Source organism: Pteropus vampyrus, unplaced genomic scaffold (assembly GCF_000151845.1).
Source record: "Pteropus vampyrus isolate Shadow unplaced genomic scaffold, Pvam_2.0 Scaffold96, whole genome shotgun sequence".
Classification (NCBI taxonomy): Eukaryota; Metazoa; Chordata; class Mammalia; order Chiroptera; family Pteropodidae; genus Pteropus; species Pteropus vampyrus.
This window is the reverse complement of record NW_011888877.1, coordinates 4,632,187-4,646,305: the sequence shown is the minus strand read 5'-3', so window position 1 is coordinate 4,646,305 and position 14,119 is coordinate 4,632,187. Positions and strand designations below refer to the sequence as shown.

Here is a 14,119-nt window from a genome sequence, read left to right as displayed (position 1 = left end):
GATGGGAGATGCAGGTGGGGGCCAGATCACCATAACTTCTGCCAGGACTCCTGGAGAAGGGTTCAGGAAGAGCTGACATTGATAGGGCCTTAAAGATGGAGTAGAATCTCCCAGTTGGAGAAGGCAAGGAAAGGCATATATGGCCAAGGGGACCACACTGGCAGAAGTAAGAAGAATGAGCAGAGAGAATGGTGAGTGATCTGGTATGGCCACTCACTCAAAGTGTAACCCACAAAACAGTGGCACCAGCTGTCTGTCACCCACGAGCCTGTCAGAGCTGCAGAATTATGGGCCCCTCTGCACATCTTCTCTATAGAATGTTCATTTTATCAAGACAGGTGATTTGTAAGTACGTGCCAGTTTAATAAGCACTGGCGAGAGTAAATCTTTGGTTTCAAACCCTGGGGTTCCTTGGAGATGCCTCGGAGGCTAGGGGGGAGGGGCGGAGCTGGTGGGGGCACCGAGCCCCTACCTCATCGTCATCCAGACCAGACCGGCTCTTTTTGTCCCCCTGATCCCTCTTCTCCTCCCTGAATACATACTGCATATATTCAGGGGCAGATATTTACAGGGACAAAAAGCTTCTGCAGCTGAGAAAATTGAAAATCACAGAGGTAAATGGTGGGAATGTTAGTTTGAGACTAGACTCGAAAGGGCTGAGAAGCTGATGTTTGCCAGAGAAAACCTTAACAGTTCCGACAAGGGCCACTTCAAAATGTGCTGTAACTCTCAAGTGGTACTGAACCCTGAAATTTTACTGTCCCCCTTAGCGTGGTCTCTGCTCTTTGAAACTATCTCTTACCTTTTCCTCTCCATAAACTCCCCCCTAGCTGTTTGTTCCTTTGTCCTCCTCCCGGCTGCTGATCTTTAGAGCTTTAGAAAACAGGGAGCAAACAGAAGCCGTCAACTTTTTCTCTTCCTACCACCCCATCTGCTGACTTTGGGATAGCTGACTCTATCAGCCTACAAACAGGCTGGAGGGCTGCACTGTCTGGTTTGGGCTATTTCAGTTTCATATAATTAAAATCAAATCTTAAGATTTGGTCTCGTCTCGAGGGCTCAGTAGCTGCGCGTGGGTGCTGGCCCCTGTATCAGACGGTGGATATAGACTGTTCCCATCTCTGCAGCACTTACTCTTGGACAGCGCTCGCTCCCATCTCGAAAACAAAATAAACAGCCACGACCACAAAAAAACTCGCCTTTGACGACACATCTCTCACTGTCCACTCTGTCGTCCACTCTGTTTTCTCTGTTCCTTTTTGTAGCAAACGTCGGGAAGCCTTGTGTCAAGCTGTCGCCTCTTACTGCCAATTAGCTGCTGACCCTCCTCCCCCTGCCGCTCTCCCCGTCTTCGTCCCATCGAGCTTCAGTCCCCACCTGCTCGTCAGCGTCAGCGTCATCGGCGATGTTCATGTTTTCCAATCCGGGGGTTGCCTCGTTTTTTGTTTTTTTTTTTGTTTTTTGTTTTTCCTGTTTTCCTTCTGCCTCACCAGCCGCTCCTCTCTTAGGGGCCTCATCAAGTTCCTCCTCTTTATCCGTTCTCAAAATGTCGAATGCCCCGGGACTCTGCCCAGGGCCTTCTTCTGTCACACATGTATTTATTTTATCTACCTGGCCTTATTTAGTCTCATGGCTTCTGATAACATTTCTTGCTGATGACCGAGACCTTTCCGTCTTCAGCTCTGACTTCCCTGCCAGGCTCGGTATTCAGTTTCTCGGTCGCATCTCTTCCCTTGAATACCTAGCAGGCGTCTCAGGTGTGTCCCAAACAGGGCTCTTGATTTCCTCCCCCGACCCCAGCTCCTGTCAATCCCTAAACCAGTTTCCTTTCCCTTCTCAGTAAGCGGATCCCCATCTACCCAGGTGCTCAAGCCAAAAACCTAGGAACCCACCTCGATTCCTCCGTTTTCATCGGCACTTAAGTTTTTCAGTCCCGAATCTTCACATTTCTCTCCTCCCATTTAAGTTCTCTTTCTCCAGAACACCGTAGCAGTCACCCCGTATTCACCTTCGCCCCCGTTTCGGTCCAGATCCTTTAACGGTGTTGGCAGAATCATCTTTCCGAAATGTCAATGGTATCACGTCGCTTCTTCAGTGAGGCTGCCCGCTCCGCTGCGGGTAAAACCATGATGCGTCTCACGTGTGGCTTGCACGGTCTTACTGGCCTGGCCGCTGCTTCTCTTTTTGCCCTCGGCCCTACCACTGTCTTCATCACTTCTTCCTTCCAGCTGCTCTGGTCTTTTTCTGTTCCTTAAACGGGCCAAGCTCAGAGCAGCCGCAGGGCTTCTGCATCTATTTTCCTCTCTGCGTGGCTCGCCCCTGCTTGTCATTTGAGTCTGTCAGCTGAAAGGGTCGCCTTTTGCGGCCTCTCTCACCTCCTCATCTAAAGGAGCCCCCCCCCCACTCTCCTCTTCCGCTTGTGGTATCTCTGTGACCCTTAACACTCGGAAACTGAGTTGTTGACGTGTTTATTATTTACCTCCCCAGCTAGGATGTCGAGTTCCACAGAGGCTGAGACTGTATCTTGTTTACTGCCTACTCCCTGCGCTAGAACAGTGCTTGTGTGTAGTGGGCGCCCAATACCTATCATTGAATGAATGGGGGGAGCTGGGATTCTGTAAACTGTAGGCCATTAGTGCTCAACTGGTGGACTGAGCCCTTTCACATTAAATTTTCATCACTGTGTGAAGTGTACCTCTGTGAAGATTGAGCAGAGTATTTAAGAGCATTTTGCCGAGCAGGCTGTGCAGTGCATTAGCGGGGGGGAAACCTTGCTGCGAGCTGGTGATAAGAGGTGTGGGGTAGCCACGAGCTGACGTCAGAGACAGAGGAGTGATGTTTACAGCAACGCTCAGGCCTTTGCCTGTGAACATAGCAGAGAAGGGTCAGAAAGGAAACAGCTCGTCATAGAAAGTCACCAAGTGAATCGTGAGAAGACTATGAATGCATTTCTAAACAATCTGAGACATTATTATACGAAAGAGTGCACTGCAGTGTTATTTCCGATTTATTCCACATAGTTTGGATCTTTTAGTGGCTTCAGTTATGCCTCTACCAATTCCAGTATTCAGAAGTGTGCCAGAAGTTTAAGACTTGTTCAACGTTGTAAGAATAGCATTAATCCCAATTTCCGAAACCTCTTTCTACTGTGTTATATCTCTGCTGGTTCTTATTCATGGGGCCTCGTTTCCATACTTACCTGGTTATTTTTGGCTGAGAGCTGCTCATCTCCCTGGACAATTATTTGGGGAGGATTCTTTGAGTCTTAGGGTGAGAGTGTGTCCTCTAGAGAGGACTGTTTGTTGTCTCCAGGTGGTGAGGGCTGCTACAGACCAAACCCATTTTAAACTAAACTTACAGCTTGAAATTTTTTGGACCTCCCAGTGATATGAATTTGGGCTGCAGTTCCCCTGGGGTGGAATAGTTTATATTTGGTTCACCCTTACCCTGAAGGCGTGTGATCCTTATGGATCCCAGCCTTACGGAAAAACAGTTTCTTATTAAAGGCCTGTGACATTTTTCAGAGAACTGCCAAACCTTTGTTCAGGTGCCATTATGCTCCCATCTTCCATTTTTTTGATTTCATCGATTTCCCTTTTGCACGTTTTTCTGTCAAAATTATTTTATCCTTTAGACTTGCTTATTTAGGATTAGAATCATAGCCGCAAGTTGCGACACCCTAACATTCAGAGCTTAGTGTTACTTGTAATTGTAATAAACATGCTTTTCTTTTGTTTCCCCTGGATTTTGAGGAAGGCGTTTCATATTAATCAACCCAAGTATGACCTGTGGCATGGCACACCACATAACCTGAACAAAGGCGCCAGGGTGGGGGCTGGCTGAAATCAGTATTGCCACCTGCATGCTGTGGCAAGGGCCGCACTAACTAGAGACAGGAGCCCTTTTTGCCATTTGCCCGCACAGAGGAAGCTCATTTTCAGGTGTGCACAGAGGTGCCCTCTGTGCTAGCAGCTGCCCTGCTTTGCTTTGCTTGGGTCAGGCATCCAGAATTTCTCATGTCAGATTCCTAAGTGTTGGTATCTTTGAGGAAGCTTTCAGGTGGTGTTCAGGCTGGACTAAAGAAAACGTGGGGTTTATAACGTTCCTTACAGATGTTATTCTGCCGTAGAAAATGCATAGTGATGTGCTCTCTTCTGCTGCATGCGTGTTTCTGTAATGGAAATTAGTTTGCACGAGATCGGTAGATAGGGAACGATGGCACATGATGCCGAAGTTGGTGCAGACAGGATTTTCTTTGAACGTGTCACTAGCGCATCCAGGTAGCAGCAGCTGGATGTAAAGGACACAACACAGCCGAAGACAGTAGTAGATCCAGTAGGACAACAGGACTTGTTCACTCATCTTTTTTGTTCTTCTTGACTCAGGTGGCCAAGTATTTGGTCTTGGAAGCACTTATGTTATATGGTCTCTCCAATCTTTGTACATTTGGTCCTAGTCTGTATAGCTTGGGAGCTCAGTCCTTCCTCACAGTCTTTCCATTGAGTGATCTTCACAACTGTAGTTTTAAAGATAAAGTCCATTCTATATTTATTAAGAATTAAACAATTTTGAAAACTATGTATATTTTTAGCACTTTTTGAGGGTTCCATTGGTTTGGAGTGGTCTGCCTAAGATCTATTTTTAGTGTATATACAGGACTCAGTTTTTCAGGAACACATACAATGCATTATAAATAGAAACATTTGTATTTACAATTTATTTGCACAACTATACGCCCAGGCTGGAATCTTTCCACGCCCCCCCAAAATACACAATCACTGTCATCATCATTTTATTTCCAGGGATAATCAGATATAAATGCGATAGAAGCCTTGCTGACTGAGTCTTCTATAGTCCGAAAAAAAATTTGCAGATACTGATCTAAACAAGCAGAAACTTAATTTCTTTATGGGCACTCTTGAATTTCCCGAGTAATCCTCCTCCTGCCTGGCCACGTTGCCCTCCCGCTCTCTCACACTCCCAGGTGTCGAGTGTGTTCATTTATCTTTCACAAGCCTGTCTGCCCGGACTCCTTAAGTTCCCATGCTCCCAAATTACCTGTCTCACTGTGCTACTTATCAGCGTTACCTTTTTGAACATTTGCTCTAGCATTCTCCTGTACCCAGAAACCTGAGAAGGAACTTCCTTTACGACTGACTCGTCCCTCGTAGAACCCAACTTGGAATATGTCTCCCCGTAGAAACAAACAGCCAACTTACAAATGAACGTTTGGAACACAATCTATTCATAAATTAGACTCTTCATGCATGCAGATGAAGAGTTCAAATGCTTTGGCATAGAAAGAACTGTTCAGAAACAATTATGATAAGCCCATAAGGCACTTGGTTGTTTTTTATTTTTTATTATTTTTTTTTTATTTTTGGAACATTGAGCCAAGGTAGGAGGACAGGAGCAAATTTAAAAGACGTTTTAATGAAAAAAGTAGGTTAGGAGAAGCTGGTATATCTCTTTGTTTTACTCACTGTTCTCTTGCGGTTTTGGCATCAGATATTCACAAATTTAAAATATGCCAGTCAAAATTGGATCCAATAAATAGCCCACAGTGAATATTTTTATTCCATTATTTGAAACTTCCTATGTTTATTTAGATGAACTAGAAACATTTATAGTTTCAACGGAAATTTAAGTTCTAATAAGTACAGAGGACAGACATGTATATGGGTATATATATTATGTGTGTGTATATGTATAATATACATATGGTAAAATATGTGTGGAAAACTTGAAAAATATTGACAAATATAGTGAAGAATTACCATAATTATCCTGTCCAGGGGTGAGCAGTGTTAATGTTTTGGTGTATATCTTTCCAGTATCTTCTTTTGAGTCTCTTTAAGATTATACTGTCTGTATATTTCCTCATATCATTATGTATTCTTCAAAATGATAATTTTTAATGACTTCCTGATAGTCTAATGAAGTTTTAATAGTCTCTATATTGGTTTCAGTTTTGTTTGTTTGTTTGCTTGCTATCGTAAATAATGCTTCTATCAACATCTCCTCATATAAAACTTTTTCTTATTTTAGATGATTTCCTTAGAACAGTTTCCCTTTTTGGGGAAGTACTTGATCGGAAGGTACAGATGTGTTACGGCTCTTAGCGCGTGTTGCCAGGTTGATCCCAAAGAGCTGTACCAGGTTATAACCCCAGCCCTGTGGCTGAGCGTTCTTTTCCACATCTGCTTTTGTATTTATTCCTGAGTTGTACAGTGAAGATCGGAATAAATAAGATATGTTTTTCTTTACATATTTTTTTAGAGTATGGAATTTTTGTCAATTCAACAAAAGAGGTGCACACTGGGCAGTGAGAGGGTGTTGAGTCTGGGTGATGGAGGGACAGGCGCCATACAGGCGTCCGAGTTGTCTGACTGGCCCACTTCCCACAATTTCATTCTTCCTTCTGCTTCAAAATCCTCAGATTCTCGGAAACATAACGCTTGGTAATTTTCTTCCTTCCTTCATTCCTTCTTTCCTCCATCCCTCCCTCCCTCCCTCCCTCCCTTCCTTCCTTCCTTCCTTCCTGAAAGACCAAATATCTGCTTTCCTACAAGTCCAGAGTCTGGAAACCAGGGTTGAGATGGAGAAGGGCATTGGTGGTGTGGACCAGTAGAAGTTGGTGATTTGTCAGCAGAGAGTATACTTGGACTGCAGAACCAGTTCTGTGTCCACTGTTTATGGCTGACTCACCTCCACTGGCCATACCCTAACTTAGATTACACCCGACCCAGTGGCATTTACTGGCAGGCCAAATTCTTCAAATAGAAGTGTACTAGTGAGGAATGTACAGTTGGTTATCCAGTCTTACCACTTCACAGTAGACTTGACCTATGGATGACTCCGATGAAACTGTTCGGAAAACGTAACGTGACATCCGCCAGAGTCCATTGTTGAGAATCTATGTGTTCGCTTTTTAAAGGTTAAATGTCGTCACCCCTCTGTACTCCTCTCATTGTCTTGGAGCTTGATTCTATGAGCTGTCCACTCTGCTCCGCATTATCTGATGTAAATATGTCAGTCACCTGTGCTGACTTTATAAACATTCTGCAGCCTGGCAGGGTCAGGTAGTAGGGGAGGTTAAAGTTTTGCCAGGTACCTGTGAGTGACTGGCTCCTTTTTTAATTTGGATAACTGGTATTCAGAAAGAAGAAAGCAATGTAATTTTTACTTTCATACAGTAATGAAAATATTACTTTCATAATATATTTCATTATAGGATGAAATATTTAAATATTAAAATATTCCCTACTCTAATATTTAACTGTTTTATGTAACATAAAAAGTAACATTTCTTGTGCTGAAAAAAAAACTCCTGAGAATATTGAATAAAATTGCAAGAACAAAGGTGGGTCTCTCTTAGAACGGGAAGATCGTGCGTATAAACCCAAGCCATCCAGACAAACTGTTATTTCCACTTTATGTGGATGTGTTTTATTGTGACAGTGGTAACTACAGTTGCCAATTTTCAAGAGGCCTAAATTACTATTTGAGATGGATGCAGGCTTTGAAATTAGCCTGTGGATAATACATTTCTTTTAAAATTGAAGCTTAATTGATTTTTATTTTTTAAAGCTTGAATTAAGTAGAAAATTAAGGGCCTTTTATAAAAGATGGTAATATATATTTAACTTGGATGATGACCTAATAGAGAATTATTCCTATCCTATTATTATTTTACAATATTAAGTGTTTGACACAAAAAGCAGAAAATAATCTATCTTGTTAACGATATCTCTTTAATTCATGTTTTATAAGTCACAGATCATTCAGAATGGATTTGGGGAACTGTGTTGAGTGAGAACATAGCCAGTGTGACTTTTCAGCATTAATAAACTATATGTAACTTTTTCATCAATTTCAAAAATTTTTAGAATTTTGAATAGAAATCTCTTTTTAAGAAAGTACAATGTTTCCTTTATGCGAAAAATTTCTGCAAGAGTTCAAAAAAAAGCTCTAGAACAGAGTAATATTTTGAATGGAATTAGTTGTTTTTCATTTGACCAACTATTTCAGCACAAATTTGTTCTCATTTCTGAATCTCCAAAACAAGAGACCATTTGAGAATTCATTTTAGTTTAGTTATTTATAAGAAGAAAAGACTTGTTCTGATGGCATGCGGAATAGTCCTAAATACTGAGTTAAGCTATAAACATTTACCTACAAATATGGAATATGCCAACCGAGAGAGACCCTTTTCTCTTGTGTTTCCTTAAAAAACAAAAACCCAAGCACAGATCTTTTATAATAATAAATGTCCTTTAGTGTAATATTTGGGCTAAGTAAAATTTGATGTATCTGTATATTGAAATACTTTGTAGCCATGAACCATGTTTATGAAGTCAGTAGACTACTGGAGAGAAGTGACTGATAATGTTGAGTGAGGACGTGGCCAGTGTGTTTTTAATCCCTCTCTCCTGAGATGATTTTTCAGTTTCTACTTATATTTTTTTAATAGTTTGATTTTAAAAAAATATTGAGCATGCAGTATACTTTTATAATTAGGAAAATGAGAAATGTTCTTAGGTGTCATGGGTGGGAAGAAATCTTTTACTTGTTGAATTTCATGAGGCAGAAATAACTTGTAAATTTCTATTTATGAGCTAGATACACTTGCTAGATGTAAGGGATATTTTTCTTTGAGTAGCCATTCCAGGAAATCCCCTGATTAAAAGGCATTATTGATTGTTTTGGGAGCAATGATTAAGTAATAAATGATTCTAAAAGTTGTTAATTTGGGGGAGCTTGGGAAAAACAAAGATGCAGTTACCACTGATTTACCTGTAGGTGTTCAAGTTTTTATCGAATGTGGGCCTTCAATACATGAATTTTTATTTATACGTTTTGTGTGTGTACTACTGTATTATTTGTTTGATAATACACAGGAGTTTTTAAAGGATGCATTCAAGATAAAATAAATATATTAACAGCTAATAACTTGCTCTCATTAAAAATTATCATTAATATGTTGTGTTTGTTTTCTTTTAATGAGGCTATGTGGATGAATTTGTGTCATCTTTTAAAAAAGTCTTGGCGAACAGTGCAATAAATCAATTTGAAAGTCTGGTACTACATTTAATTTATTTTGCTATTTGGTTTTAAATTTCAAAATAGTTAAAATTTTTTTTTTTTTTACTTCACAGATATATTGATGCAAAATACTAAAGTACATTATTGACTAAATTTATTAACTAGCAATTCCTATTTTCAAAACATCTATCAATTATACAAAAGTTTTGGTTCAAATTTGTCTGGTAAATTTCTATGTTCCCTGATAACATTAAGTTCTTAGAAAATGTGTAGCGGTTTATATTAATAAGGATGAGAAGTTTAAAATAAAAAACTCTTTACACTCATTGAAAATTTTTAAATAGATTAGAAAAGTATTTCTAAGTTCTCATTACTGACAGCCACTTGTACAAATTGTATATATGTAAAGAAAAATGTGTTAATTGTCCTTCAGACAGTTCTTCAATGCATTTTGTATGAGATAACTGTAACATATCTATATGGTATAAAATATTTTTTGTGGTCACTCCCCAACTCATTATTTAAAGGTTTTGTTTTTTTACACCACATAGATGATATTCTACTGTAAATAAACTGAACGCATGACAGAGGGACCATCTAACATGTGAGCCAAATGAGGGTGCTAGTGTTGATAAAAGCTGCATTTCTTACCTTTTAAGGTAAAAATAACTATGAATGATGTTCTCATAGTTTCTTCTTGCTCCTGTAGGTTGGATTGTCTTGCTTCCTCCTCCCCCATACATATCCCCTAGGAGATTCACAAGTAGTATGTGAATGAAGGAGTAACTCCAGACTTAAAAGCTTTTACATTTCTTAGATTCCATCTCAAAAATCATAAAATGTTAGAACCAGATGGTACTTGTGCGTTTCCCCCCTAATAATCCTTTTTTTTTTTATAGATGAGAAAACAGGCACAGAGATATAAAGACGGCACACAGAGGTAGTCAGGACCAGAATCCCATTTCCCTCTCAGCCTGGGCTCTTCGTCTGTCTGTAGTTCATCTCTGAACAGTGTGTAGATGAACAGCTCCCCAGATGCAAACTGGTACAGATCTGCTGATAACCGACTTCCTAAAGACCAATTTCCTTCTCAAATCTCTCTGCTCTGTACTTTTGGTCCCAGCATATGGCCTTGAAGAATCATCTTTCTTTTTGTTTCTTTCCTTTTTATCATAGACACATGGCTGCTTCTACATGTTATTGAAACATGAAGGATACTCATAGAGTGTCATTTCTTGAGACGTAGCCTTCTAAGTGAATCAAGATGTGGTGTAGAATCACTGTTGGACTCTTTTTAATGATGAAGGTGAAATCTTTATAATGTGTCTTCTCTCCAGTAGCCTTGGAGACTTTTAACAACGAAAAGTGAAATTAAGCAAAAAGGGTAAAAATATCAAGTTGTAAAAAAGGAGAGGGAAATATAAATTTACTATGAAATTCTGTACAGTCCTAGTTAAGGACTCTATAATATCTGAATTTGAAACTTAGGTCTGGCTTTCTTAGCACCCGTGGCAGAGCTGTGATGTAACTGTCCTCATCTCATGAGAGGACAAGTGCTCGTTTATTTTCACTCTCTGGTTCTGAGGGACATTTGCTGTGAAGGAGATTAAATTACCAAATGAATGACCCCGGTAGACTAAAACAAGATTGAAATGAAATTATTGGATACGCGTAACTATTTATTGTTGAGTTCTATAGAAACCTAGGGCAAAATGTGACACAGGAGTGAGGACTGAGAATGATATAGCCCAAGTGTATGGCCTTCTCCTAACCTGGCTTTATACTGAGATAAAGCTTGAGGAAATGATTGCTTCAAGAATCCATTTTCCCATCAGGCTTGGTGAAAAACTGAGGTCGTTATTGAGCGCGGGAAGGACGTATTTCCTGCATCGTTGACTGAAAGAAGATTCATACACTGTAGGTACCTTGGTGTGTAGGTAGCGAAGACTGTTTTTAATAAGGAACATGAACTCGACTTGTGGGTGCGTCATAAGGAAGGGCCATCTCTGTCAAGGGGAAGTCACAGGCAGGACCTGGGTATGTCCCAGAGGTGTTCCACAGTAATACACAGTGGAAGCCCCTAGATTCTGAGCTATTTAATAGGGAAGACAATGTTTAGGATAAGAGATAGCAAGTATCTACCCTTGTTAGAAGAGTCTAAATACAGCTTCCATAATCTATTTACAAGCACTTCCTACTCTATATTGTTCTTCAGATAATCTGTATAGGTTTCAGACTACCTTCTGTTGTCCAGGACACTGACAGGTATCCAGTATGTGGTCTGGTTGGACAGTGACAAGGAATTTAGACTCTTGACTCTAGTTCTGAGGTGCTTTCAACAGCTCTATTTAGTAATTATTAAATGTGTTAGTAAGCTCATATTTGAGAAGTCAGCATTGAGATGCTTTGAAGTGAGTTCTTGAAAGTCACTTACCTAAGCCATGTGGGTTACGCATTTGCTGGGAACAGGTTTTCTCTTTCTATCAGGGGTTTACAACTGAAAACAGGAAATGACAGGCAATGCAGCAGTAACGGACGAGCCACTCCATCCTATTGAATCAGATCAGGCATACAGAAATCTTGAACGATTTTAAGTGTTAAAGTATTTTTGTTTTACACAAATGACGATGTAAGGATTTATGTTGTATGATAAAAAGGAGTAAAAATTTTAAAACTCAGTAACCACAAAGTTTTATAAGTACTTCTGCAGGGAAAAAAAAAGCACAGCACTCTGTTCTTGTATGACAATACATATACGAAGAAATATGCCGGGATGGAAATACATAATCCTGAGAGGAGGAGAAGGAACGGGAGGATAAGAACACATCTGGAGCGTCATCATGTAAAGATGCGAATAAAAAAGTGGTGATCACACTCTGGGTTTTTTCACTTACAAAGTCCTAGGAGACAGTGCAGGTCCTCAGGAGGTGAGATGACAAGGATAAAGCCTGACGAAGCAAGATGGAGGGAAAGTTGGCGGGGTGAAGAGTTCTGGGCTCAGCTGAATCACAGCCGCCATTCTGAGTACTACTAGAGTAAGTGCTGTGGGCACCGTGTGCAGTCGCTGTGTCTGCCACAGATGCCACAGTGTCGTTTGCGCCTCTGGCATTCTTCAGGCTTTACCGAAACTATTCGAGTTTCTTATTTGTAAGAATGGAGATACCACCACCTCTCCTTCCTCCTTCGGGGTGTTACGTGGGGACCAATAAAGTGATTTCTGCTTGAGGGTAAGGATGTCTGCACCCTTTAGTCTAGCATGGAGCAAGTGCCAGGAGAATGTGGGCGTGGGGTCTGGACATGTTGGCTCAGGAGCCCCACAGCCAATATATACCCCACTGCTCTTCTGTTTTCATTAAATCTCTTTGTTAAATTTTTCGTGTTCAAAGGAAATATACACACACACACACGTTTTTTTGTGGTTTTTTTTTGTTGTTGTTGTTTTTTACAGCCAAGGCAGCATTGGATAAGAAAATAATAATAAAAAAAAAAGGATTGCATTGGAGCCAGACAGAAATTCTAGCCTTTCTGTTTGCCTTGGACAAGTTGCTTCTCCTTTGAATCTCGATTTTTCTTCTCTGTAAAATGGGGTGGATATTTATTGTCACGTTAATGAAGACAAATGAGATAAGGAATAGAAAAGGATCTGGCAGTGTTCACAGTTGTAGTGTACGAAGTGAATGTTAGTTTTTTTCCTTCTTCATATTTGTGCTCTTTGAAGAAAAAGTCTCTTGAAAGAGGAGATACTTTCATTTTGTATCATTCTTCCACAGGGGAGAAGTGAAAAGCTTTCAAACTTTTATTTAAAATCTTCCAATTCATTAAGATGGCAAATAATATTAAAGAAACCAGCGGAGCTGAACAATTTCCAAGGAGAGAGAACCTAATGATTTAAATATGGCCTGAGGCTGTACTGAAGACTTAATGAGGGGCAGTCAGCGCAGTGCCAAGAGTTCAGACTCAGGACCCAGGCGGCTAGGTTCAGATCCTGGCCCCACCGGTTTTTAGCTGTGTGATCTTAGGAAAGTTAATTAACCTCTCTGTGCCTCTATTTCTTCATTTGTACAATGGAGATAGTATGAGCACCTAGGCTGTGTCCCCCTCCCCCCCACCAATAGGTATGGTAACAAGTTGGTTAATAACATTTCACTATTTTAAATTTGAAAATGAATACAGTTCATACTTTATCGGAGATAAGGAAAGGGCCCACCAAAATAAAAATAATTTGAAACAGTTTTTAAGAAGAAAACTTTCTGAATACATTAAGAAAGCAGTATGAGTGGAAAAATTTGAAATTAATAAAATAACCCAAAATAGTTAAAACACAGTATCAGTAAACAACAGGCTTCTATACAGACTTTAAGTGAAAGATAATATCTAATAAACCTGTACACAGCCTCAGATATCCAGCACAAAGAACTAACTACCTTATAGAATTTACTGATATGCTTCTGCAGTAGTAGAGATGGCAAATGGTGGGAAATCTACAGTTTCTGAAAACTTGAAAGGTTTTACCCATAAAAGTTGAGACATTCCTATTCCCATTATGTTCCTTACACATATGCACATCCGGAACCAAGAGCAAAAGATCTGGGCTTGTTCAATTTATCACATGTCTCAAAATATTCCACTGGAACCAGGAATTAAATTTAAGAAAGGAGTCCCTTAAAGATTTTTTTTGTCATCTATGGCCATGCCACCCTGAACGTGCCTGATCCCGTCTGATCTTGGAAGCTAAGCAGGGTTGGGCCTGGTTAGTACTTGGATGGGAGACCACCTAGGAAGACCAGGTGCTGCAGACATATATATATTAAAAAAAAAGAAGATTTGTTTGTTTGTCTTTAACTTTAAAGACACTGACTGACCATCTTTTTCTTCTTTCTTGGCAGGGTTTTCTTCTAAGAGGTTTCACAAAACTGGGTTCATTGGACCCCTTCGGGGGCATCTGGGGCCAGTCCCACCCTTGAGCTCCCAGACCTTCCTGTCCTCCCCACTCCTCCCCTCCAGGCTGCCCGACTCAAGCAGCTGCGGTTCTCAGGCTTGTTAACACACTCTGAGCTGACTCTTGAGCATTCCG

General features: G+C 40.4%; 1 non-coding gene across 1 annotated transcript; it reads left to right on the top strand.

Annotated features, from left to right (window-relative positions):
• The first annotated feature begins 13,725 nt into the window (after nt 1-13,725).
• LOC111742558 lies at nt 13,726-13,844 on the top strand. The gene has a single exon (XR_002781370.1). It is a non-coding gene; the product is annotated as a 5S ribosomal RNA (ribosomal RNA).
• The last annotated feature ends 275 nt before the right edge of the window (nt 13,845-14,119 follow it).